The 24,690-nt window shown below is 40.0% G+C and overlaps 1 pseudogene; it reads left to right on the top strand.

The window, feature by feature from the left end:
• The window catches only part of LOC149175070 (F-box protein At4g05010-like), a 36,015-nt pseudogene extending 11,534 nt beyond the window's left edge, over nt 1-24,481 (top strand).
• Nucleotides 24,482-24,690: the final 209 nt, after the last annotated feature.

The raw sequence follows: 24,690 nt of genomic DNA, 5'->3' as shown, positions 1-24,690 counted from the left end.
TAGACTGATGATTCTGGAGGAGCCATCATCCCATAGATTTGATGATTATCTATGCAGCAATGATGTACATTTGATGTCTTTATTTTCCTAAATACATATCGCAGCCCGGATGGATGAAACTAGATCCGGGGTCTTCAATCTCGTTCGATCTTCACTCAAAGTACAAGCCGATCCATGTGAGAGATGTTCTGGAGTCGAACATGGAAAGACATCGCCTGATTACCAGCCAATGATGTAAGCTATTAACAGGCGCAAGAGGAATCACCGATAATGATAATGATCCTCAAGGTACTACAGTACAATTCACGTGGTGTGAATAAGGGACTTGGCGTCGAACACCATGCAAAATCTTTCGGTCGAAGGCCATTGGTGTAAATCTGTCACCGGAAGTGAGAAACTTGCCATTGAGGCATGCAGGCTTCAAAGTACTGAAAGGGGTGTTCCTAGATCGACTTCTTGGATAATGAGCTGATGTCGACAAGAAGCGATCTGTCATAGGAGGGCCTTAATGAATCCCACATCAATGACACGGAACGAAGCAAATGATTTTAATGGAGGTGAAAACGATCTGGTGATATAAGGTTCAGGGTGGCGGTCATGAAAGAATGTAGTGTAAATGTATTGTAGTGGGTGAGACACAGGTGAATTCTCTGAGTGACTTCTCTTGAACATATCGGCAACACTAACATGATGGATTGGTAGCATTAACCCCAAATGTGGATGATGTGATGTGACCATGGCGATGTGACCAGTGAATGAAACAACCCAACCCGACTTGGATGCGGAGTGAAAGTGTCATGATCAAGAGCGACTTGCTACCAACAAAGTTTCTTCGAGTTTTCTTCCCAAATTTTCCCTAGTCATTGCTGACCAGTACCTCTTTATTTTTGTCAAGCTTGAGGAGGATAACATATGCTTGTTCTATAATTTTCCCTTCAGGCAAACCCATCGCTATGTTTTAACGAGCCTAGCGATAGTGAAACTCGTTCTTGTCTGTTATGGACAAGTTTGTCGCTATTAGGTTTTAACGAGTTTAACGACAAAGATAACTCGATCCTTTTCAATTTTAGAGAGTCTGAAAAGGGACGTAAAGGAAACTCCAAAAATCCTTTTTCGTCATCTAATCCCTTAAGTCTGAAAAAGTATAAAATAATACAGAAGGGATGAATTTTTGGTACTTTTAACGAGCTTAACAAAACAAGTGCTCGATCTTTTTGTGTACTAATCCCTCAGGTCCAAAAAGATTAAAATCTAAAGGAGGGATAGTACTTCTGGTCACTTTAACGAGCTGGAAAGGCCAATAGCTCGGCAATCTTTTCATATTCTACGAGTCAGTTGAAAAGAGCTTAAAGGAGACTCGTTTTTGAGGAACGAGTGATAGATTCGGGTAGCAGCTGATTCCAGGTAAGGTTTGGAATTTTCCAATCACGGCAGTGTTACAAGGATGGCTAATAGGATCACTCTTCACAGCTGTTCCTCAAAAGGGGTAAACAATCAAGTCGAGGTGAATGATCGGCCAATACAGAGTGGAGGTGATGATGAGAACACGACCAAGGCTTCAAAGGCTGAAGTTATACATTCACGATGGTTATTTCCTAGAAATTGGTTCATTTTTTAATGAGCTTAAACACTAGGGGAAACACTTGCTCATTGCTTATGTTTATTTTTTAACGAGCTTGAATTCCGTGATAAAACTGCTCGATGCGGGTTTATTTTTTAACGAGCTTGAACCCTGCAGTAACACTGCTCGTGGCGGGTTTATTTTTTAACGAGCTTGAACCCTGCAGTAACACTGCTCGTGATAAGTTTGCATGCCCCCAGCATAATAACGCAAATCGAGGTGCATGCCCCCCAAGCTTCATTGCATTCAACTCGGTGGTTGGAATGAAGGTTTACCTTTGAGATTTGGAAAGGGGATTTGTTTCATTTTTTAATGAGGTTGACACGGTAAAAGAACTATCCTCATGACTTCTTGTTTCATTTTTTAATGAGGTCGACATGAGATAAGAACCGTCCTCGGAATCCACCGTATTTACAATATTTGATAGAAAATCAAAAACTGAAGGATGATTAAGGTCATTGGAATAATCTTCGTTGTAATCCAGGAGATGGGAACGATGGTGGTAATCTTCCCATGGTGCCTCTCCTAACATCATTGACTGAATGATTCCTTTGTCTGTAGAATGTACATGTGACCAAGGATCTGAAGAGGTACCATATTCCTTAGACCTATCTATCCAAACACTCGATGAGCATTGATTTGGGTTTGCCCCCCAAGCCAAGAAAATTGATTGCTACAATATTTCTAAAATGGCGATGATCCATGCTGACAAAATGTTTAGGAATCTTCTGAATCCATTAGATATAGAATATTTCATATTACGGGTTTCCACTGTGGCCACTTCCGCCAGATTACTCGGAGGCAATAGGGCAAAAGTACCCATTAAGGCAGGGTCTTTTAGGAGACCTACTCCGATATTTTGGAGCGAATGATTGCTTCCATGGATCATTGGAATGCTTCCCGTAACTTGTGAATTGTTGGGGAGAAATGTTTGTTGGTCGACGATTTTAATTTCTCCTTGAAAGGGAAATGCAATCTTCCTGAAGTAGGTCGACACAACTATGGCCATGGCATAAATCCAGTGCCTTCCCAGTAGGATGTTGTAATCGAGGTTTCCGTCGATTACTTCAACATCAATTTCTACTGTTTTTCCCCCTAGTTCAACTTGCAAGTTACTTAAAATCTCGTATGGAGTGTATGATCATCCATCAAATGCTTTTAACATTGTTGACGATCACGACAAGGGTGGTGAGCCTAAATTTTTCCAGCAACTCATCAACATAATACATGTAGATGCCCCCTCATCAATAATTGTTCGATGAACAGTTTTGTTGAGGGCTTTCACCTGAATAAGGAAAGCTAGTTGAGCTGGTAACTGAGCGTCATATCCTTTGTGATTAAAGGATACAAGATTGGAATCCGTTGGGTCAATCCCACCTATTACTGATAATAGATCTTGCTTTTGGGAGAGGCAATTTTGCAGTACCTCAAGTGTCGACATAGCGAACGGTGATTGGGCCAGGTCGTATACTATATTATAATTCTGTGCTACTTTTGCATGAGGATTAAATGTCGATTTGTGTACTACTCCATTTGGCGACTTTATCATTGGTTCAGGAATGATGGGGGGCACAACTTCGGTCAAAGTTGTTGTCGAACTACTAGGTTGTTCATTAGCCTTGTTATTCGACGGCTGTGGATTCCCGTAATCTTTATTCCTTGTCAAAGCATCATTTTGCTGCTTTGAGATAGACAACATAAGCACTTGGGATCGGGAAGCATTTTGATTAGCAACCAGTTTGGTTCCCGGGTTCGGAAACGGATCAGTCAATACTGCTGAGGTTTTTGAACTCTTAAAGAGTTTCTTAACTTCAGTTTTATGTGGACAATCTCTCGTCCGATGATCCTCATCGCATATCTGACACCCCGTAGGGGGTTTCCTTTGCCCAGAAGGGTTTGCAGAAGGTTTTTTAGGAGATGACTCACCCTGCTTCTTTTTCCTCCCTTTATTTTTCTTCTTGCCCCCTGGTTGCTTCAGTTGTTTGCCCTTGTCGGTCAACACGGCATTTACCTCCGAGGCAAGAAGTTCTTCATTTGCATTTTGATCAGAAATCTTACGGGCTTTCTTAGATGTAGCCTTTGTTGATTTCGTGCTTGTTGTACCTATCACGCCATCACTGGCATGAGAGTCTTTGTTTGATTTAGGAGGGGGAGGAACGGAAAATTACGGTCTAGGAGCATCAAGTATTTTATCATAGAGCGTGCCAGACTGAGTATAAATCAATTCTAAATATTGAGCACAAGCAATAACTTGCTCTTCAGTGATGACTCCTCCCTTTGCCACATCTTCTGTAATGGAAGGTAATAATGACTTAATAAACCATTCAGCTAAAAGCTGATCAGGAACGTACGTTTTTACCATTCTACGATGACGTCGGCACTCATGAATATGATCAGATATGTGAGTGGATGTTGTCTTTTTGAAATTGGTAAGAAGCTCTGTTCCTGTTTCGTACCTTATCGGTAATTGAAAATGGGTTAAAAAGGTGGTGGCTAGGGCACTGAAGTTGTCAAACAAAGCTCTGGGCAATTCGATATACCATTTTGCTGCCGGACCAGTTAACGTCCTCTGAAAAAGGCGAAGTCTAATCGAATCATCGTTTAGGGTGTTTGATGAACACCATAGATGAAAGGTCATCACATGATTCGACGGGTCTTCACCCGGATTTCCATTAAATTTAGGAATATCTGACAAATGTTTATGCGGAATCACGAGCCACCAAGGGGCATAAGCAATTGGATCATTCATCAGCCGGTTTAGATCTGGTAATTCTAGAGTTATTAAGGAATTTAGACTTCTATGATCCATAACATTGTTTAGTAATCTTCGGCAAAATCACATAATCAATCTTTTGTCGACGCGTTTCGAACCAACTTGTCCTGACGATGAACCACACTGGTTGGTTCGAAACACGTCGACAAAAGATTGATTATGTGATTTTGCCGAAGATTACTAAACAATTCTAGAGTTGCTACAAAGGGCAACTGTTGATTCAGGTTAGGCGAAGCATACCCAGGATAAGATGGAATCACCTGAGTAGTGGGTCTTTGCATACCAGCATAAAGTATTTGATGCTGGTAACTTTGATAAGGTTGATGGGCATAACCATTATAGTATGGTTGTTGATAACTGCTTTGGAAATGTAATTGCCCATTACTTACAAAGACTTGTTGCTCAGGTCCTTGATATGATTGCTGGAATTGCAGTCGTTGAGATTGAACCAGTCCTAGTTGTTGGACCATTTTCTGTTGTCCAATACTAGATGATTGACCAAGATGAGGAGTCATAGTACTTGTTTGTGCCTGAGTCTCTCCAGATAAGGAGGCACTAACCTGAGGTTGTGATTGAGTCATTGAGACAAGAGGCTGTTGTATTGCAACCTGAGAAACTTGGGGTTGACATACAACAGGTAGCGCTTGTACTTGCGACGCAGTCACCATAGCAGGTATAGCGGGAATATTCGACACAGGGTGGACTGGTTGCATTGAATATACAACCCTTGGTTGCTGAGGCAGTATTGGTACCCAACCGCTGGATGTAATTCCAGTTTGACCTAAACTTTGTTGTAAACTCCCATATGGTTGTTCTCCGGGAGGGAACAATGAAAAGGCATACTGCCCTCCATATGGTGTCAATCCAGTACTTAAAGGGTAGATTGGCCTTTAAAGACACATTGGATCAATTTGTTGAGTTTCAACATAAGAAATACCAGATGATAATCTGGATGAAGAAATAGGAACTGACCATGTCGTTGAAACAGTCCCTGATTGGACTCCGGCTTGTTGTTGATAACTTGCTGGGACAGATGGTATACCGGCGAACATTGTTGGAGTGAAAACAGGAAGTTCTGCTATCGCTGTGTCAGATGACACAGTCCTAGATGTCGACGGTTGTTCAGACATTTCTAGTCTATCCAAAAGATTACCTAGCAATTCTACAGGAGCTTCCGCTGGCGGTAGACTAATTTATGATGAAGAAGGATACAGAGTGATCCCGACTCCAAATTGCGATGGAGTACTAGATGGAGGATCCTCTACAATCTCTTCTATAGAAATCAGACCAGGTGGAAGAGGTAGACCGTCAGGTCCGGAAAATATTTCTGGTGCTGAAGAAAGTATGGAATCTGCAGCGACAAATGTTTGGGGAACAACACTCTCCCAACTGGTTGTAGATGAAACTAGTTCAGTAACACAAGTGTTTACCCTCAGACTAGGATCAGTACTACTGTCCTTCGGTGGCTGTTGAACTTCTTCTGTAAAGGTATGGATACCAGAAATGTTTGGAGTAACCGAAGTCTCTGATGTTGTTGGAACACTTGTTCTAACTTTACCAGGAGATTTGGAACTGGTTAAACGAGTTCGCTTTGTCCGTAATAGTTTCGATTCCGGAGACAAAGACGGTTGACTCATAAGCCTCTGCGAACTACGGGGGTTCAATTGACTTTCTTCCACGATTGCGGATTACTAGATCAACTAAAAATCAAGGGGAAGTATGTTTCCGAATTAGATGAATTTTAGATGCTTTGACACAACTTGTTTTTTCAATTTTTAAGAGTCGAGAAAAAACAAAAGATGACTCTAGTCGCCTTCGATTTTTAATGAGCCTGAAGTGACAAGTGCTCAGATGGACCTTTTCCATTAAGGAGTTTGAAAAGGAATGAAAGGGACTACTCTGGAAATCTAGGTAGAGGGATTACCAAACCAATCGCAAAACTGCAGAATACTTTTTACGGTACGGCAGTCAATCTTCCTGAATGCTATGTTCAGTGCATTGCGATCGATAGGGCGGCAGACATGGCTTCCTATGGATAAAGGATTAAGCCTATTGTGGTCTCCCAAAATATACTCGATGGTACGTGGGAGCACAAGTCCGTACTGGCACTTATTGTCTCAAAGTGGAGGAATCACCCAACCAACAGTGAAAACAACAGTTACCAGGCTTTACGACGCCGGAATACGTCTCTAGCCTAGACTTCTAGATGTTGTGCGTTAGGTTCCAAAGCGTTGTTAGATTCATTAAATTTATTTTATAGTTGATCTTGCTTAAGAAATTTTCCTTTCAGGTTCACCGCGTGATGTAGATATACAATTCCTAAAATGCAATCTAAGATGATAAACAGTCGTTTTATCTTCTTTGTGCAATGAAAATCCTAGCTACTAAGGAAAGAGAGACAATATTCTTTCAACAAAGAGAAAAGAACACACAATATATGCACTGTCCTAAATCAAACCAATCAAACAGTCTAAATGCAAATGCACATGCATGTATTTGTTTTCAGCCTTCTTAATATGTGAATGATAAAAAGAAAGCTAATGCGCAAATCTGAATTATTTTTCAAAGCGACAATTACTAACAAGTTTCTTTTCAAAATCAAAATGGAGACAATGACAACACTTTGCGATTTGGAAATGAAAACTTGCTTTCGACACTAGAAAAACTACTAATTCAGATCAAATACAACAGTAACAGGGTAATCGACTATCAAGAGCAATCAGACTCTCTTCTATGACTGAAAACGACACTTGCGACACTTTCAAATCAAGAAACAACAGTACAATTACGTTACTTCTTTGCAAAGGAGAATTGACAATGACTCAACAAATACACAAAAACATTTACAGTTCTTTTCATAATGGAGGCGGAATAACAGCAAGGAAAGGGGTTTCAAACATAGGTGTACTAACTACAGGCAGCAAAACTCTTGAATAGATCTGAAAAGAGTGAACACAGAAACCAAAATTTAGGAACAATGCCTAGTCTGATCAGCGCACCTGTAACACAGTGAATTTGAAATGCAGTGCACCTACTACACTCGGGAAGTGCGCTGAATTTGAGATTCACAGAACAGACAGTGTGCTGGGCTAGGGACGAGACTTTGATTGGGTTCCGGGTCACAGTTTGCAGTTTAGTTCAGGGATTTTGGCTGAGCAAGTGGTAATCAGTAAATCAATCACAGGGGTAGATCTAAGGAGGTTACTAGAGCCACCACAAGGGAAATTAGAGAGTTTGTAAATCAGTTGTTTAATTCATAAACAAAACCCGGAGATTGACTGAAGCAGCATTTATCTACTTTGCATTTGCATAGCAAATGCAGTTCGAAGGCTACCTGGCTCAACTTCAGGCTTCGTCTGTAAGTTTATAAAGTAAACAAATGTAGATAAACAAACATCCTAGTCGCTCCCCAGCAGAGTCGCCATTTTGTTACAGGGAAAAGTGTCTATGCAAAACTACTAATCCCACTAAGGTGGGTAGCTACCTTAGAAACAAACAAAGTAAAACTACTTTCGTTTTCCTTTATGAAAGATAGATAAGAGAAGAATAAAGGAGACCAACCTCTGTCTTGCACTTGGTTCCTTGCTCGATTCCTCTCTCTTCTGATAGTCCTTTGCTACTTGCTTTCTTGTATACCCAGCTTCACAGAGTGCCTGTAGAATCAAAGCAGCATAACACTATACGAGAACATGGATCTATTATCATAAACAATCTAGGATCAGATGTAAATTGACCATACAAATGCACAAAACATAAATTACACAAGAGTATGGAGGAAAACTTGAATAGCTTTATTGATAATCAAGAAAGAGCCAAGAGAGTTACAACCAGTTGTTTTGACCCAGCATCATCCTCTCAGCAAGTAAGCCCTTCTTCACCTCATGCAAAGCTTAGATCACCCAACACTATGACATTGCCTCAAGAAACCAACAGCAATTCCTTACAAGATGCAAAATTCCAGCCTCTGGATCTCTGGGATGAGGGATCCATATATAGATGTCTGTAAGGGAGATGAGTCAGCTTGTGATTTGATTAGTGTCTTCCCTCTGATAGTTCTTGCTTCCACTTGGAGATTGATGATCTCTTACTCATCCCTGGTCGAATTCAGAGAGGCAAGTGTCACAGGAGAAGTTTCTGGAAGATTCCATGCTTCTCCACCTTGCGGATTGACACTGCCATTTGTCTCTTCTTGCCCATCGCACCCCATAGAAGGGATTTTTGAAATGCAACGCACCCACTGTGTGTATTTAGGTGAGATTCAACGCACATTGCCTATGGAGCAGGTGAAATGATCTAGTTTTGACCAGTTCTGAGTAGTTTTTCATGGAGAACTTTTGGGAGAAGCTGTAATCAGTTGACCTTGTTCTTTTAGGGGTTGGAACAACACTTTTAGGGACTTAGGAGCCCTTGGTTTATGGACATTTTATGCTTGGGGTTGTAGTGCCCAAAAATGTCTATAACACTAGTCTCTGTAGCAGCAACATACTCTGCTTCTGTTGGTGAAAGTGCAACAACACTTTGGATTTTTGAAACCAACTGACAGCTGTTCCACCTACAGTAAATACATATCCTATAGTGCTCCTCCTGTTATCTCTATTACCTACCATATCTGCATCTACATATCCCTGTAGAGAAATGTTTGAACCACCAAAGCATAATGCTTGATTTGTGGTACCTCTCAAATACCTGGGAATCCACTTCACCGCCATCCAATGTTCTTTTCTTGGATTGTTCATGTACCTGCTTACAACTCCCGTTGCATGTGCAATATCATGCCTTGTGCAAACCATTGCATACATTAGGCTTCCAACTATTGATGCATATGGAACTTTAGACATATGAGCCATTTCTTCCTGAGTCTTGGGACATGCTTCCTTACTTAATTTGAAATGGCTAGCCAAAGGTATACTATCTGGTTTTGCATTCTGCATATTAAACCTTTTCAACACCTTTTCTATGTACTCACTTTGAGACAATGTTAATTTGTGATTCTTCCTGTCTCTAGTTATTCTCATAGCAAGGATTTGTTTTGCAGCACCCAAATCCTTCATTGCAAATGAATTTTCCAATTTCCTTTTGAGCACATTTATTTCCTGCATGTTAGAACCTGCAACAAGCATGTCATCTACATACAATAACAATATAATATAGCTGCCATCATTTTGCCTTTTGAGATAAACACAATGGTCAGAGTGACATCTAGTATAACCTTGTTCAGACATAAACCTGTCAAATTTTAGATACCACTACCTTGGAGCCTATTTTAAGCCATACAAACTCTTCTTCAACTTGCACACTAGTTTCTCCTTCCCTTTTACCTCATATCCTTGTGGCTGTTGCATATATATCTCTTCCTCCAAACCCCCATGGAGAAAGGTTGTCTTTAAATCTAACTGCTCAAGATGTAAATCTTCAGAAGCTACTAGACTTAGTATAGTTCTAATTGAAGTCATTTTCACAACAGGAGAAAATATCTCATCAAAGTATATAACCTTTTTCTGTGCAAACCTTTTCACCACAAGTCTAGCTTTATATCTTTTTCTACCTCCATCTTCTTCCTTCAATTTGTAAAGCCATTTATTCTACAATGTTGTTTTACCTGCAGACAACTTGACTAAGTCCCAAGTTTGGTTATGTGCTAAGGAGTCCATCTCTCCTTTCATGGCTTTCTCCCACTTCTTCTTGGTTTCTACGTGCACTGCTTCTTCATAACATTCTGGTTCACCAGAATCAGTTAACAATACATAATATAATGAAGGAGAGTATCGTTCACGAGGTCTACTTATCCTAGTAGATCTTCTAACACCACTTTCAGGTGTTTGAAGTGCTTGTTGCTATTGTGGTTGTTGATCACTATGATTTTCAGACACCATCACTTTTCCTGTGATATCATCAAGCACTGTGTATTCTTTGTTTTCTTTTTCCTATTTCTTTTCTAGCAGCTGATCCTTATATAAAACATTTTCATTGAATATTACATCTCTACTCCTAATGATTTTGTGATTTTCATAATCATATAAGTGACAACCAAAATCATTAACACCATATCCAATAAAGGTACATTTCTGTGATTTTTCCTCAAGCTTTGTTCTATTTTCTTTGCTAATGTTGACAAAGGCTTCACAACCAAAAGTATTTAAAAAAGAGTAGTTTACCTTTTTACCTGTCCATGCCTCCTCTGGAATACCACCATCCAAAGAACTTGAATGCCCTCTATTTATTAGATAAACAACAGTATCTACAGCATCTGCCCAAAAATGTAAAGGCAATCCCGCATGCAATCTCATGAACCTTGTTAGTGTCAGCCTTTGTAGCCTTCCTCCAGTGATCAAATATGCTCTTACAAAGTGATTTTAAGGTGTCAAGGTCAATTTTGTCATTTCAAAGAGTCTTCAAGCAAAATTTGGTCACTAGGCATTAGGTCTAGGGTTTGTTTTCACTCTTTTCAAAGTTGCCCAAATGTCAGTCTATGTAACTATTTAGCTGAGTCTATCATCATTCATATGGTTTTTATCATCATGTCAAGTTCCATTGGGTCATTTTACAGCTTATTCATGCTTCAGTTGTGCCTTGGTAAGGTCCATTTCCCTCTCCTAGGGTTTTGGAGGTAATTTCTCTTGGATGGTCAAATCGTAGAAAAAATTTGTATCCTGATGTTCATACACCTTTCCCTATCCTTCATCTACCTTATTAAACACTTCCCATCACTGAGATTCCCCAAATTCCTCATTTTTCCACAAACCCTAGTTTCTTGCTACAACTTGGCAATTTTCTAGGTTGGGCCTGTGTTTTGCCCTTTTGGACCCCTTCCCCTCGCTTGATCTCCGAGATTCCACTTTCCCCTGCTTCCTAACATCCCTCCCTACTTCCAAAAATTTCCCCAAGAATTTAGAAGCCCCTTATCCCCTTCATTTCGCTTCATTTGGACAAAATCTCTTGTTCCACACATCGGGGTAGGTTTTACTCAAATGATGTTTCTGAGCCATAAAAGATGAATTGGGGAAAACTGAGAGAGATTTTTGTCCACAACCCGCCAAGAAAGAAAAACCTCCTTCACTTTTTACACAGGTATAATGTTTTTGGATAAATGTCAAAAATACAATCGCCTCGGGAGAATTGATGCACCTCTGAAGTGACCTTGGAAAAATAAATTTTTCTCCTAGCTTGGTTGGCCAAATGACTTGCTTGATGAGTCAAATGATAACTAGACACAAAGATATTTCCAATGAGCTATCATGAGCTCAATTTGGAATTGCGGAAGACATTCAAAAGTTGACTGCAACAACACTCTGCCTTGAGGCAGCCTCATTTGGCACATTTTGACCAGTCCTGGGAGATTTGATTTTTGACAAGTCAAATGAACTCAAAATTGAAAAATTACAATTGTAATGGAAAGTAGACTCAGAGACCTTTCCAACGAGCTATCATGTGCCTCATTTTGACACCGGGAAGGCCTCCACATTCTTCTTACAAAATGCGCTATGCATTGGAGGTGTGCGCTACGCACTGAGGTGAGCACTACGCATTGGGCCTCACTGGCCAGTGTAAAAATACACAGGCGCTACGCACTGAGGTGTGCGCTACGCACTGGGTTTGTGCACTATGCACTCAGTCATAGCACCAAAATTTTTTGTGCATACGACCAGATCTTATCAAATCGCCTCTAAATCGTGCAAGTAGGTGTTTCTTAGCTGCGCTTTCAATTTGAAATTGCTTGTAGTGTGTTTGAGAGGAAAATATGATGTATGGGGTGTTAAAAAAAATGAAACCCTAGGCTCATGTCAAAATCATTCTTTAGGGTTTTAAAGAACATGTGGGTGGTCGGAGAAGATTTTTCCACTCTCCCTTCATGAAACACAGCTTCATACTTATTTGTAAGAGTTTTGCCAACATCACAAAGGGTACATTTCAAATACTTTTGTTTATCTGTCAAAACTGTCCTTGTGATCAAAACAGTGAATGTTTCATGCCCAATACACTGAAACAGAGTATTACCATTATGGCATAATTCTTAAGATGCTTCGGTTTTCTTTGGAGTATGCATTGAAATTGTGATTTCACCACACCTACAACATACATATTGCAGACATCTTGTTTCCAAAGCCATCTTAGACACAAATTCAGTTTATAAGCAGGAGGTAGAGGCTAACCGAGATTTTTGGCTGGAGAAAATCAATCGACACCTGGAGGAGTTGTTGGCGAAGGCCAACAGAGACAAAGACATGCTTCGTCACATGAAAAATCATTATTGGGCTCGTATGCATGTCGGCAAAGCAAAAATAAAGATTTTGAAAAGGAGGTTGAGCAAAGCACTAAAACGGCGAAAGAGGCTAGATCCACTTTGAGTTTTGGCTGAGGCTTCACTGGCTGAGCATGCCACATGATGGAGGGTCTTCGCTCCGAATTTGAGCAAATTTGGAGAAAATTTTGTCATTTTGAAATTTTGGTCTCAAAAAATAGTTTTTTCCGCTCAATGGGTAGCACGCCCGCGCGCTCGCTTTTGATTGGGGAACTTCCTGGAGAAAAACCTTATATTTTTGGGTTTGTCATGGTGAATTATACATGCTCATTTATTTCCAAGGCATTTCATCAAGTTCTGGATGATCAAAAGGCCTAAAAACACCATGAAAACCACCTTGCTGCCACCTTTTGCAACAGCAGGGAGTACTTCTGGGAGAATTCAGTTTTGGAGGGGCAAATGAGCTCCAAATTGGAAAATTCCACTTGGGTTGGAAAGTAGACATCCAGGGTTTTCCAACAAGCTATCATGAGCTCAATTTTGATGTCGGGAAGTGCCCCAAAAGCAGGCTGAAAGGTGCACTACGCATTGGGATCAGGGCGCTACGCATTGGGGTTTTTGGTCCAGTTTTCATTCTCCATCTCAGGAATTCAGCCGGTTTTCACCCGTTTCACTCCTTGATGTAATTTTTGACCCAACATGATGTAATTTGATGTATGTAAGGTAACATGGCACCTATCTACCTTCTTCTAGATGATTCATTCACAAATTAGCAAGCAATTAATGTAATGAATCAGTTTCCTTCGTTTTAGAGGCAGGTTGTTTTGGTCACCTAGATTCCTGCTCCATGTTTAGAATTTGTTGAAACTGCTCCTAGAAGGAGGAGCTCGACCCCTAGAGGTTAGGGAATGAGGTTAGCTTGATCTATATATGTAAATTTTCAGTCAGTAGCACAGGTTGGACTCTTGGTAAGATTTTGGACACTATTGTACATATTTTTTCATATTTGGGCTAAGGAAAGATCAGAGATTTTGCAGCACTTGTTGGGATCCTTGTGGCTTTGTGTGTTGATGGTGTGTTTCTTTCTATAATTGTAAGTTGTTAATGTGTATTATTTTCCTTCTTTCATCTTCTGCAATTGAACAAATGAAGTGTTAAGGTAGAATCCATAGATTGTTATGCTCTGCCTTTAAGTTTGTTTGATTTTCCATGTTTTCGTCAGTTTGAAGAAGATCCATATTCTCTTTTGCCCTCTTCAACTCCTTGTCATTCTGATCCGTCCATACACCTGATCAAAGGCATCAAGACTATTTCCTACCTCGCCCCAACTCGATTTCTGCAAAGATCTGACCTCAATCCCCACACCCAAAATTGGTTTTCCCATTGCTCCAACAAAAAAATCAAAAATCTAAAACAAACCTTCCTATCTCTTTACTAGCCTAAAATCAGTATTAAATTTGAGTCATCTCAGCCCCTTGGAAGACCTCTTGCCGAGATAGACCCGGAGAGAGCCCTCTCCTGTCCTCGTAGGGCTAGCTACGAGGTTGAGCTTGGTTTGATGTTGCCTCGAGTTTTGCCTTCCTCAGCCTGAGGCAGATTTGAGCACTAACATAGTGGTGACCATACTGGGGAAGAAAATGGTTTGCTTGTTGATGTCATTTGTTTTATAAGCTACAGACGGAGCCTGAAGTTATGTCAGGTAGCCTTCGAAATGCTTTTGCTTTGCATTAGCGGAAGTAGATAAACGCTGCTTCAGTCAATCTCCGGTCTAGCTTGTAATCGTGACATCTAACTTGTTAATTGCCCCAGTACATGTATCAAGTTCAGATCTGATTATTGATGGTGGACAACGATCAGACACTGGCAAGGCTGAAATCATTCACCTGGCGACTTCATTCACTAAAAAATCCAGAGATCAATGCTTCATGGTGACTCCATTGCAGGAAGATTAGTTGCTTTGAGCTTTTCAAGATGGATCAGGTTGAAAGAAGATACGCTCCCATGACCCGGGATCACATTCCAGGCTTTCCAAATAAAATTCCCAAGGTATATTGGTCAAAGAATTTACCTGTGTTCAGAAATGTGGAAGGTAATGACGCTTCTCTTCATCTAGTGAAATTTCACATTCATGTGCATTGATTAAAGATCAATTTTCCTGAGGACTGTTTGATGAAAATGTTTATGGCTACGCTGGAAGATGAAACCCGATCTTGGTATGAAAGTTTGCCATCTGCTTCTATTTACTGTTTAAAGGATTTTCATATCATGTTCTTTGAAAAGTATAAAGAATCTTATCCATCCTTGATGTTAATTCAGAACTGTTGTAGCCATGTTCATAGTTTTATTGAAAACCTTGAGAATTTTTATGGGGATAATGAATTGATGGACGGAGAAATCATGGAGGCTCTGTACAAGAATCCATTTTAGCAACATGAAGAGAACCTAGAGGATTCCCATAGAGACGATCATGAAAATTTGCAGTAGGACCAAGATCTTAGTACGGTGGAAAATGAAACAATTTCGCATCTTGACAGTCAACAAGAATTGCATGAAATGGATCAGCAGTATGAGGAAAATCTGTATACTCCTTCACTTGAAATCAATGAAGACAATCATTGTTTGAACAAAAGAAAACAAAAGGCATTATCTCCTCTATCTGAAGATGAGATAGATCTACTTTTGAGAGGACTTGTTCCAGCTCAAGTTAACGCAGATCTGCAATGTGCACATGGTCAAGAAGGTGATGGTGGACCTTCTTCCTCTTCTGAAAAGGATGACAGTCCTGTAAGTAGCTTTATAGATCAGCAGGTTGAAATTTGTTATATGCCTGAAATTGATGAAAGAGAAGAGCTTGTTTCAGATCTGCCCACAGAAGAAGACAGCATGCAGATTGCAGAATGTGATAATGTTAGGACAGCTACTTCAGTTCTAGATTCAGATTGTAATGACCAAGCATATCTTGTGCTGAAGCCCATCAAAGAGAGCTTCGTTGTTGAGATCATAGACAGAGTTTTGGATTCAGATGTTCATGAAAAGCAAGATGAGATCTTCATTCAAGTAAGTGAAACAGTTCCTTTGGATGAATTTATGGTAGATGATAGAAATGTCATTTTTGCACTTCAAGAATCAGCTGAAGTTTCTTTCCTTAAGATTGAAGAATGTAATAAGGAACTTGATAATTGGGTTGTGATATCATATGAAGATGACCTACCATATTGTCATACTACAGAAGATCAGAGCATATAGGATTATCTTTCATATTCTTCATATGTTTCATGTGTTGAAATGTTTTTACAAGAGAAGATCTGCTCATCTACCTATTCAGAGTTTTTTGAAGCCCAGGAGCATACTTTTACTAAAGTACATGATAAAGACAGATCAGAATCAGAAGAGAAATACACCTTGTTTCTTCAGCAGGAGGTAAATCTTCATGTTTTTCAGGATCCAATGGCAGATTTGTTACAGTCAGCAGTGAAAGTGATTATTGTAGTGTTCAGTGATGAAGGAGATCATGGTCAGCTATGTTTTTGGATGCCCAGTTATCAGTTTGTATTGTTGACCAACAGATTTGATCAGGGAAATCAGTCAAGAAGCCATCTGCTTGATTGGTTACATTGGAAAGCCAATTATACATGATTGTACATATTTCATTAGTATGCAGGTGGTTGTCATCATGATTCCAAATCTTGATGGATTGCTGCCGTTTTTCCAAAAGCTTTGTAAAGTCTTGTTTTAAGTCAGTCATGAGTCATTTGTGTTTGGTCTGTTGAGTCAGTTTTTTCAAGTTATTTCAGTTTGCCATCGAGTCGGTTTGAGTCAAGTTTCAGTTAAGTTTCAGTCGGTTTTCAGTCATGCATTTCAGCTTGAGTTTTTGACTCCATTGCCCAATGGATGAAGGCACTGTCTAGCTCTTCCAGAGATCTGTCGTTCTTGGCACCTCCAAGGAGCTACCATCCCCATTGGAGCCAATGTTAGTGTCAGCCTTTGTAGCCTTCCTCCAGTGATCAAATATGCTCTTACAAAGTGATTTTAAGGTGTCAAGGTCAATTTTGTCATTTCAAAGAGTCTTCAAGCAAAATTTGGTCACTAGGCATTAGGTCTAGGGTTTGCTTTCACTCTTTTCAAAGTTGCCAAAATGTCAGTCTATGTCACTATTTAGCTGATTCTATCATCATTCATATGGTTTTTATCATCATGTCAAGTTCCATTGGGTCATTTTACAGCTTATTCATGCTTCAGTTGTGCCTTGGTAAGGTCCATTTCCCTCTCCTAGGGTTTTGGAGGTAATTTCTCTTGGATGGTCAAATCGTCGAAAAAATTTGTATCCTGATGTTCATACACCTTCCCCTATCCTTCATCTACCTTATTAAACACTTCCCATCACTGAGATTCCCCAAATTCCTCATTTTTCCACAAACCCTAGTTTCTTGCTACAACTTGGCAATTTTCTAGGTTGGGCCTGTGTTTTGCCCTTTTGGACCCCTTCCCCTCGCTTGATCTCTGAGATTCCACTTTCCCCTGCTTCCTAACATCCCTCCCTACTTCCAAAAATTTCCCCAAGAATTTAGAAGCCCCTTATCCCCTTCATTTCGCTTCATTTGGACAAAATCTCTTGTTCCACACATCGGGGTAGGTTTTACTCAAATGATGTTTCTGAGCCATAAAAGATGAATTGGGGAAAACTGAGAGAGATTTTTGTCCACAACCCGCCAAGAAAGAAAAACCTCCTTCACTTTTTACACAGGTATAATGTTTTTGGATAAATGTCAAAAATACAATCGCCTCGGAAGAATTGATGCACCTCTGAAGTGACCTTGGAAAAATAATTTTTTCTCCTAGCTTGGTTGGCCAAATGACTTGCTTGATGAGTCAAATGATAACTAGACACAAAGATATTTCCAATGAGCTATCATGAGCTCAATTTGGAATTGCGGAAGACATTCAAAAGTTGACTGCAACAACACTTTGCCTTGAGGCAGCCTCATTTGGCACATTTTGACCAGTCCTGGGAGATTTGATTTTTGACAAGTCAAATGAACTCAAAATTGAAAAATTACAATTGTAATGGAAAGCAGACTCAGAGACCTTTCCAACGAGCTATCATGTGCCTCATTTTGACACCGGGAAGGCCTCCACATTCCTCTTACAAAATGCGCTATGCATTGGAGGTGTGCGCTACGCACTGAGGTGAGCGCTATGCATTGGGCCTCACTGGCCAGTGTAAAAATACACAGGCGCTACGCACTGAGGTGTGCGCTACGCACTGGGTTTGTGCACTATGCACTCAGTCATAGCACCAAAATTTTTTGTGCATACGACCAGATCTTATCAAATCGCCTCTAAATCGTGCAAGTAGGTGTTTCTTAGCTGCTCTTTCAATTTGAAATTGCTTGTAGTGTGTTTGAGAGGAAAATATGATGTATGGGGTGTTAAAAAAAATGAAACCCTAGGCTCATGTCAAAATCATTCTTTAGGGTTTTAAAGAACATGTGGCTGGCCGGAGAAGTTTTTTCCACTCTCCCTTCATGAAACACAGCTTCATACTTATTTGTAAGAGTTTTGCCAACATCACAAAGGGTACATTTCAAATACTTTTGTTTATCTGTCAAAACTGTCCTTGTGATCAAAACAGTGAATGTTTCATGCCCAATACACTGAAACAGAGTATTACCATTATGGCATAATTCTTATGATGCTTCGGTTTTCTTTGGAGTATGCATTGAAATTGTGATTTCACCACACCTACAACATACATATTGCAGACATCTTGTTTTCAAAGCCATGTCAGACACAAATTCAGTTTATAAGCAGGAGGTAGAGGCTAACCGAGAGTTTTGGCTTGAGAAAGTCAATCGACACCTGGAGGAGTTGTTGGCGAAGGCCAACAGAGACAAAGACATGCTTCGTCACATGAAAAATCATTATTGGGCTCGCATGCATGTCGGCAAAGCAAAAATAAAGATTTTGAAAAGGAGGTTGAGCAAAGCACTAAAACGGCGAAAGAGGCTAGATCCACTTTGAGTTTTGGCTGAGGCTTCACTGGCCGAGCATGCCACATGATGGAGGGTCTTCCCTTCGAATTTGAGCAAATTTGGAGAAAATTTTGTCATTTTGAAATTTTGGTCTCAAAAAACAGTTTTTTCCGCTCAATGGGTAGCACGCCCGCGCGCTCGCTTTTGATTGGGACACTTGCTGGAGAAAAACATTATATTTTTGGGTTTGTCATGGTGAATTATACATGCTCGGTTATTGTCAAGGAATTTCATCAAGTTCTGGATGATCAAAAGGCCTAAAAACACCATGAAAACCACCTTGCTGCCACTTTTTGCAACAGCAGGGAGTACTTCTGGGAGAATGCAGTTTTGGAGGGGCAAATGAGCTCCAAATTGGAAAATTCCACTTGGGTTGGAAAGTAGACATCCAGGGCTTTCAAACGAGCTATCATGCGCTCAATTTGAATGTCGAAAAGTGCTCCAAAAACAGGCTGAAAGGTGCGCTATGCATTGGGATCAAGGCGCTAGGCATTGGGGTTTTTGGTCTAGTTTTCATCCTCCAGCTCAGGAATTTGGCCAGTTTTCACTAGTTTCACTCCTTGATGTAATTTTTGACCCAACATGATGTAGTTTGATGTATGTAAGGTAACATGGCACCTATCTACCTTCTTCTAGATGATTCATTCACAAATTAGCAAGCAATTAATGTAATGAATCAGTTTCCTTCTTTTTAGAGGCAGGTTGTTTTGGTCACCTAGATTCCTGCTCCATGTTTAGAATTTGTTGAAACTGCTCCTAGAAGGAGGAGCTCGACCCCTAGAGGTTAGGGAATGAGGTTATCTTGATCTATATATGTAAATTTTCAGTCAATAGCACAGGTTGGACTCTTAGGAAGATTTTGGACACTATTGTACATATTTTTTCATATTTGGTCTAAGGAAAGATCAGAGATTTTGCAGCACCTGTTGGGATCCTTGTGTCTTTGTGTGTTGATGGTGTGTTTCTTTCTGTAATTGTAAGTTGTTAATGTGTATTATTTTCCTTCTTTCATCTTCTGCAATTGAACAAATGAAGTGTTAAGGTAGAATCCATAGATTGTTATGCTCTGCCTTTAAGTTTGTTTGATTTTCCATGTTTTCGTCAGTTTGAAGAAGATCCATATTCTCTTTTTCCCTCTTCAACTCCTTGTCATTCTGATCTGTCCATACACCTGATCAAAGGCATCAAGATTATTGCCTACCTCACCCCAACTTGATTTCTGCAAAGATCTGACCTCAATCCCCGCACCCAAAATTGGTTTTCCCATTGCTCCAACAAAAAACTCAAAAATCTAAAACAAACCTTCCTATCTCTTTACTAGCCTAAAATCAGTATTAAGTTTGAGTCATCTTAGCCCCTTTGAAGACCTCTTGCCGAGATAGACCCGGAGAGAGCCCTCTCCTGTCCTCGTAGGGCTAGCTACGAGGTTGAGCTTGGTTTGATGTTGCCTCGAGTTTTTCCTTCCTCAGCCTGAGGCAGATTTGAGCGCTAACACACCTTGCACGCTCCATTATTGTCATGTTCATCCTTTCTGACACGCCATTTTCTTGTGGTTTTCCTGGAACTGTCTTCTCTCTACGAATTCCATTCTCTAAATAGTACCTATCAAACTCTTTGTTCCAATATTCACCTCCATTATCTGATCCGAGACACTGCAACCTTTTTCCTGTCTCATTTTCAACCAAAGCTTTCCATTTCTTGAAAGTATCAAATACATTAGATTTATTTCAAATACAATAAATCCAGTTTTTTCTGGTTGCATCATCAATAAAAGTAACATAATAACAAGAGCCACTAAGAGATGATACTTGAGTAGGTCCCCATACATCTGTATGCACAAGCTCTAATTTTTTTCTTTTCTTTTCTTTCCCAACTCTAAGGAATCTAGCTCTCTTCTGTTTTCCATAAACACGATTCTCACAGAATTCTTAATCAACATGCTTCAAACTTGGCAACAAATATCTTGAGTGAAGAGTCTGCATCCCCTTCTCACTCATGTGCCCAAGCCTATGATGCCACAATGCCGTATCTTCTCCTGTAGAGGTTAAAACATTAACAGAATTAGAAATACCATTGCATAAATACAATGTACCAACCTTTCCTCCTTTCGCTATTACCAGGGATCCTGTAGTGACCTTCCAGGTTTTATCTATGAAAGTAGTTACGCAACCTTCACCTCCCAACTGCCCTCTTGAAATCAGATTTTTCTTCAGATCTGAAACATGCCTTACGTCCTTCAATAGCCACTGATTTCAATTTTGCTATTTTATGAAAACTGTACCCATTCCAACGAATTTACAAGGTTTATCATCACCCAATCGAACCTGTCCAAAATCTCCTTGAACATAATCATGAAAATGTTTCCTTTCAGGTGTGGCATGGAATTAGGCCCCTCAATCTACCACCTAGGCATCAATAATATTTTCTAATGAAAGAATCAAAGCATCTTGCAACACATCACCTGTTACATTCACTTCATGATTGTTTTCTTGTTGCGCGTCTCCTTCTTTTCCCTTCCGAGACTTGCAATCTTTCTTCAGGTGTCCTTTCTTCCCGCATTTCCAGCACACTATCCCTGATCTGGACTTGGATCTGCCTTTTCTTGACTTACTACGATATCCTGGGCTCTTTCCTCTTTCCATTTTCTTCCTCTAGTCTTTGCAGTCAAAGCATTACCTGATGTCTCACCGGAGCTTTTCCGTCACATTTCCTCACTAAGGATTGCACCAACAACATCATCAAACTTTAAAGTACTAGATCCAGAGACAAAGTTACTAATGGCCATAACTAAACCATTCCAACTTTCTGGCAATGAGCACATAAATAACAAAGCCCTAACTTCATCATCAAAATTTACCCCTACAGAACTTAACTGACTTGTAACTGTATTAAAATCATTTAAATGGTCTGCAACAGATCCACCTTCTGACATCTTCATATTAAATAAACGCTTCATAAGAAATACCTTATTTGAGGCCGAGGATTTTTCATGTAGTTTGGCCAATGTCAACAGTAAACCCTCTGTTGTCGTTTCCTTTGAAATATTAAATGCTACCGACACCGCCAGGCACAGCCGTATTGTTCCGAGTGCCTTTCTATCGAGAAGATTCCATTCTTCATCTATCATACCTGTCGGCATCTTTGCTTTTCCGCCCAATGGTAGGTACAGATCTTTCTGATACAGATAATCTTCCATTTGCATCTTCCACAATGATAAGTTTTGGCCATTGAATGTTTCGACCCTAAACCTACCATCTTCCACCATTGCTCCAACTCGAACCAGGAACCCTTCTCTCCTGTGAGTTTATCAGCCAAATAGACCTTTGGCTCTTATACCAGTTGTTAGAAAATTATATATTACAGAGAAATGGAGCACATAAAATATTGCAGAAATATAAACACAGAAAATGCATAAAACAAGAGAGACACAGATATATGTGGTTCACCCAGTTTGGGCTACGTCCATGGAGAAATAGCCAGTCCTTCTTTTATTACATTATCCAGCAAACTGAAGAGATACAACCTATAGCAGGTCCGTTGTAACACCCTATTTGCTCTCAAAACACATATTTCATTAAATTTGGAAGTAAATAGTGGATCTAGAATTTAAAAATAACCAAAAAGCTCAAGTCTAGTGATGTCCTTGTAATAAAATATTTCCAATTGTAATGAAATATGTGTTTCAATCTCCCCTCTCTTCCTCACTCAGAATACAGATCTATCATAGATGCAATACAATTCCCTCATATATAGTGAAGGGTTGCCTTCTAGGGCAAAAAACTCTAAATTAAACATAACTTCTACTGTCAGATCATCCGCATAATGAATGGCCCAGATTGACTAGAAATTACTAGACTTTTACAAGGCAATTTTACATCTATTTTTAGCTTCGGCGGTGCTACCCCCGAACCCCCATCAGGGGACCGCCAGACCCCCCCGCGTGGAGGGGTGTACAATCTTCCTGGGGTATACACCTGGCTGAAACCTTTGAATATAGAAGATAATCGGGCTCCACACGCAGCAAGGCATTCCTTTTATTAAATGATGGTCGCTTCTCTTGATATGTGGGGTGTATACATTGAATTGTGTTGGACACTGTGAATTTGGTTGAAAACATTGAAAACTTAAATGTTGCATTCATTCCGGTCAGCTGCGTTGAGTTCTGTACACTGGTGTTGAAGCATTACTCAGAATAGAGCAATGAAATAGTGGTATGCACTGTGAAGTTTTATATGCCAGTTGTTGTCAATTAAAACCCTATATATCTTGTGGCCTTTCTATGCGTATCTGTTGCAGGACCTGGGCATTGTCCAGACTCTTGATGCCATACCCTTTCTGCTACTCAGAATTGTTGTCAGTGATGGTTTCTATTTTAGATTTTTCCTTGAACAACGATTCATCTAACCTTTTGCTCATTGGCCTGACATGGTAAAAAAAAGAAAACTCTCATGAAATTCTAATGGTCTGCTCCTCTCCATTATTCTCTATAACGCACTATCCTACATGACGCACATTCCTAGAAATATAACGGTCTCTAAGGATGTAACGCTCCTATTGATCTTCATTGGCACCCATGCTCTAGATACAACATGAAGACTATAGTGACAAAAATGAGGAATGCCTGCTAGACATTCTCTTTCTATGCGATGGAAGAGAGGTTGTGATGTCTCAGGTGACTCCGTATTTCGATCTCCCTTCTCAGCTGGTGTTCTACCTGGGATTGTTGGAGCTGATTCTTGAATAGTACTTTCAAAACCACAACATACTTGCTCCTCTTCTCTTTGGAAATATACATTGTGCTGCCGAGCACTATACGAACTGCATTGATGTCACTCTGCTTTAGCTTAGGGAGAGGCCATTGAATAACAATAATAATATCAATGTGGGTCTCCTACACGCTTATTCCAACAGGGTGGATACGTGGTTACAAATGAAGGAATTCAAGAAGGCACTGGAAGAGTCTTGATGGTTGTCTTGGTATGTGTTGCAGTTGGACAACATATGGTGATTTATCGGTCCTCAAATTAAGAGATATTGGTGCCTCCACTATTACGTCATAGTGACTTTCGATGTGGAAGACAGAAAATGGCGGACAGTCAAAGGGCCTCGAGACTCGAAAGTTAACATGAGAGGTAATATCCTTTAGAAACGATTGCATGTTACATCACTTAAAGGGAATATAGTTTTAATTTATGTCAACAAAGTTTCTTTGTGGGCTAAATTTGGCTTTTCGGATGATTGTTCAAGAATAAGGAGAGTCTTGTGATAGAAGCCTAATGAGGAGGAAGTTTGCATTACTCCGGTGAAACCATCCCATGTACTCACTACTAATAAAAACGAGAATTTGCCCGGAAAGAACTTGCCATCTTTCCCTTTGGATGTCTTGGTAGAGGTAGTTTGTAACTTTGGGCACCACGAACTAGAGCCATTGTGTTACGTTTCAAAGGATTTCAAAGAAGTTGTTAAAGTTGCAAAGGAAACACATTTCGCTTTTAAAACCCTGGATCAGGGGTGGCCACATAAACGTTTGTTATTTCAAAATATAAGCCATGCACATTCTTCTTCAATAAATGATAGTCCATTGAGATTGCCTATAACACCTAACGCACCGAAACGTGTAGAGAAGCATCAAAATCCTTTGTTGACTGATAAAGATCTAGTTGAATTAAGAAGAGTGTTATTTCTAGAAATCAACAAGCCATCCAAAGCTAAAGCTTATGATGGAGAGCATACTATTTCCGTGAAACCAACCTACGAACAGGGTTTTGTTCATTAAGGATGAGCTTTCTGGTGCGTTGTACTACCACTACATATAGCAATTTCTAAAGGGAATGTGAGCTCCTCCTATTTTTCCAATGTTGGGAAAGCAGGTGGATAAGGGTTTTATGGAAGAATCTCATTGCTCGTGAGCTTTCACAGCCAAATTTAACTTTTTTTAGGCTATACTTTTTATATACATATATTTAGCAAGTTTTGGTTTCAGCACCACTTGTTCTTGCATTGAGCCTATTAAACTCTCTTATGG

The sequence above is a fragment of the Pinus tabuliformis genome, chromosome 4_1 (assembly GCF_031772625.1).
Source record: "Pinus tabuliformis cultivar Carrire ecotype Pingquan chromosome 4_1, CPIR1, whole genome shotgun sequence".
NCBI lineage: Eukaryota > Viridiplantae > Streptophyta > Pinopsida > Pinales > Pinaceae > Pinus > Pinus tabuliformis.
This window is presented reverse-complemented; position numbering and strand designations above follow the sequence as displayed.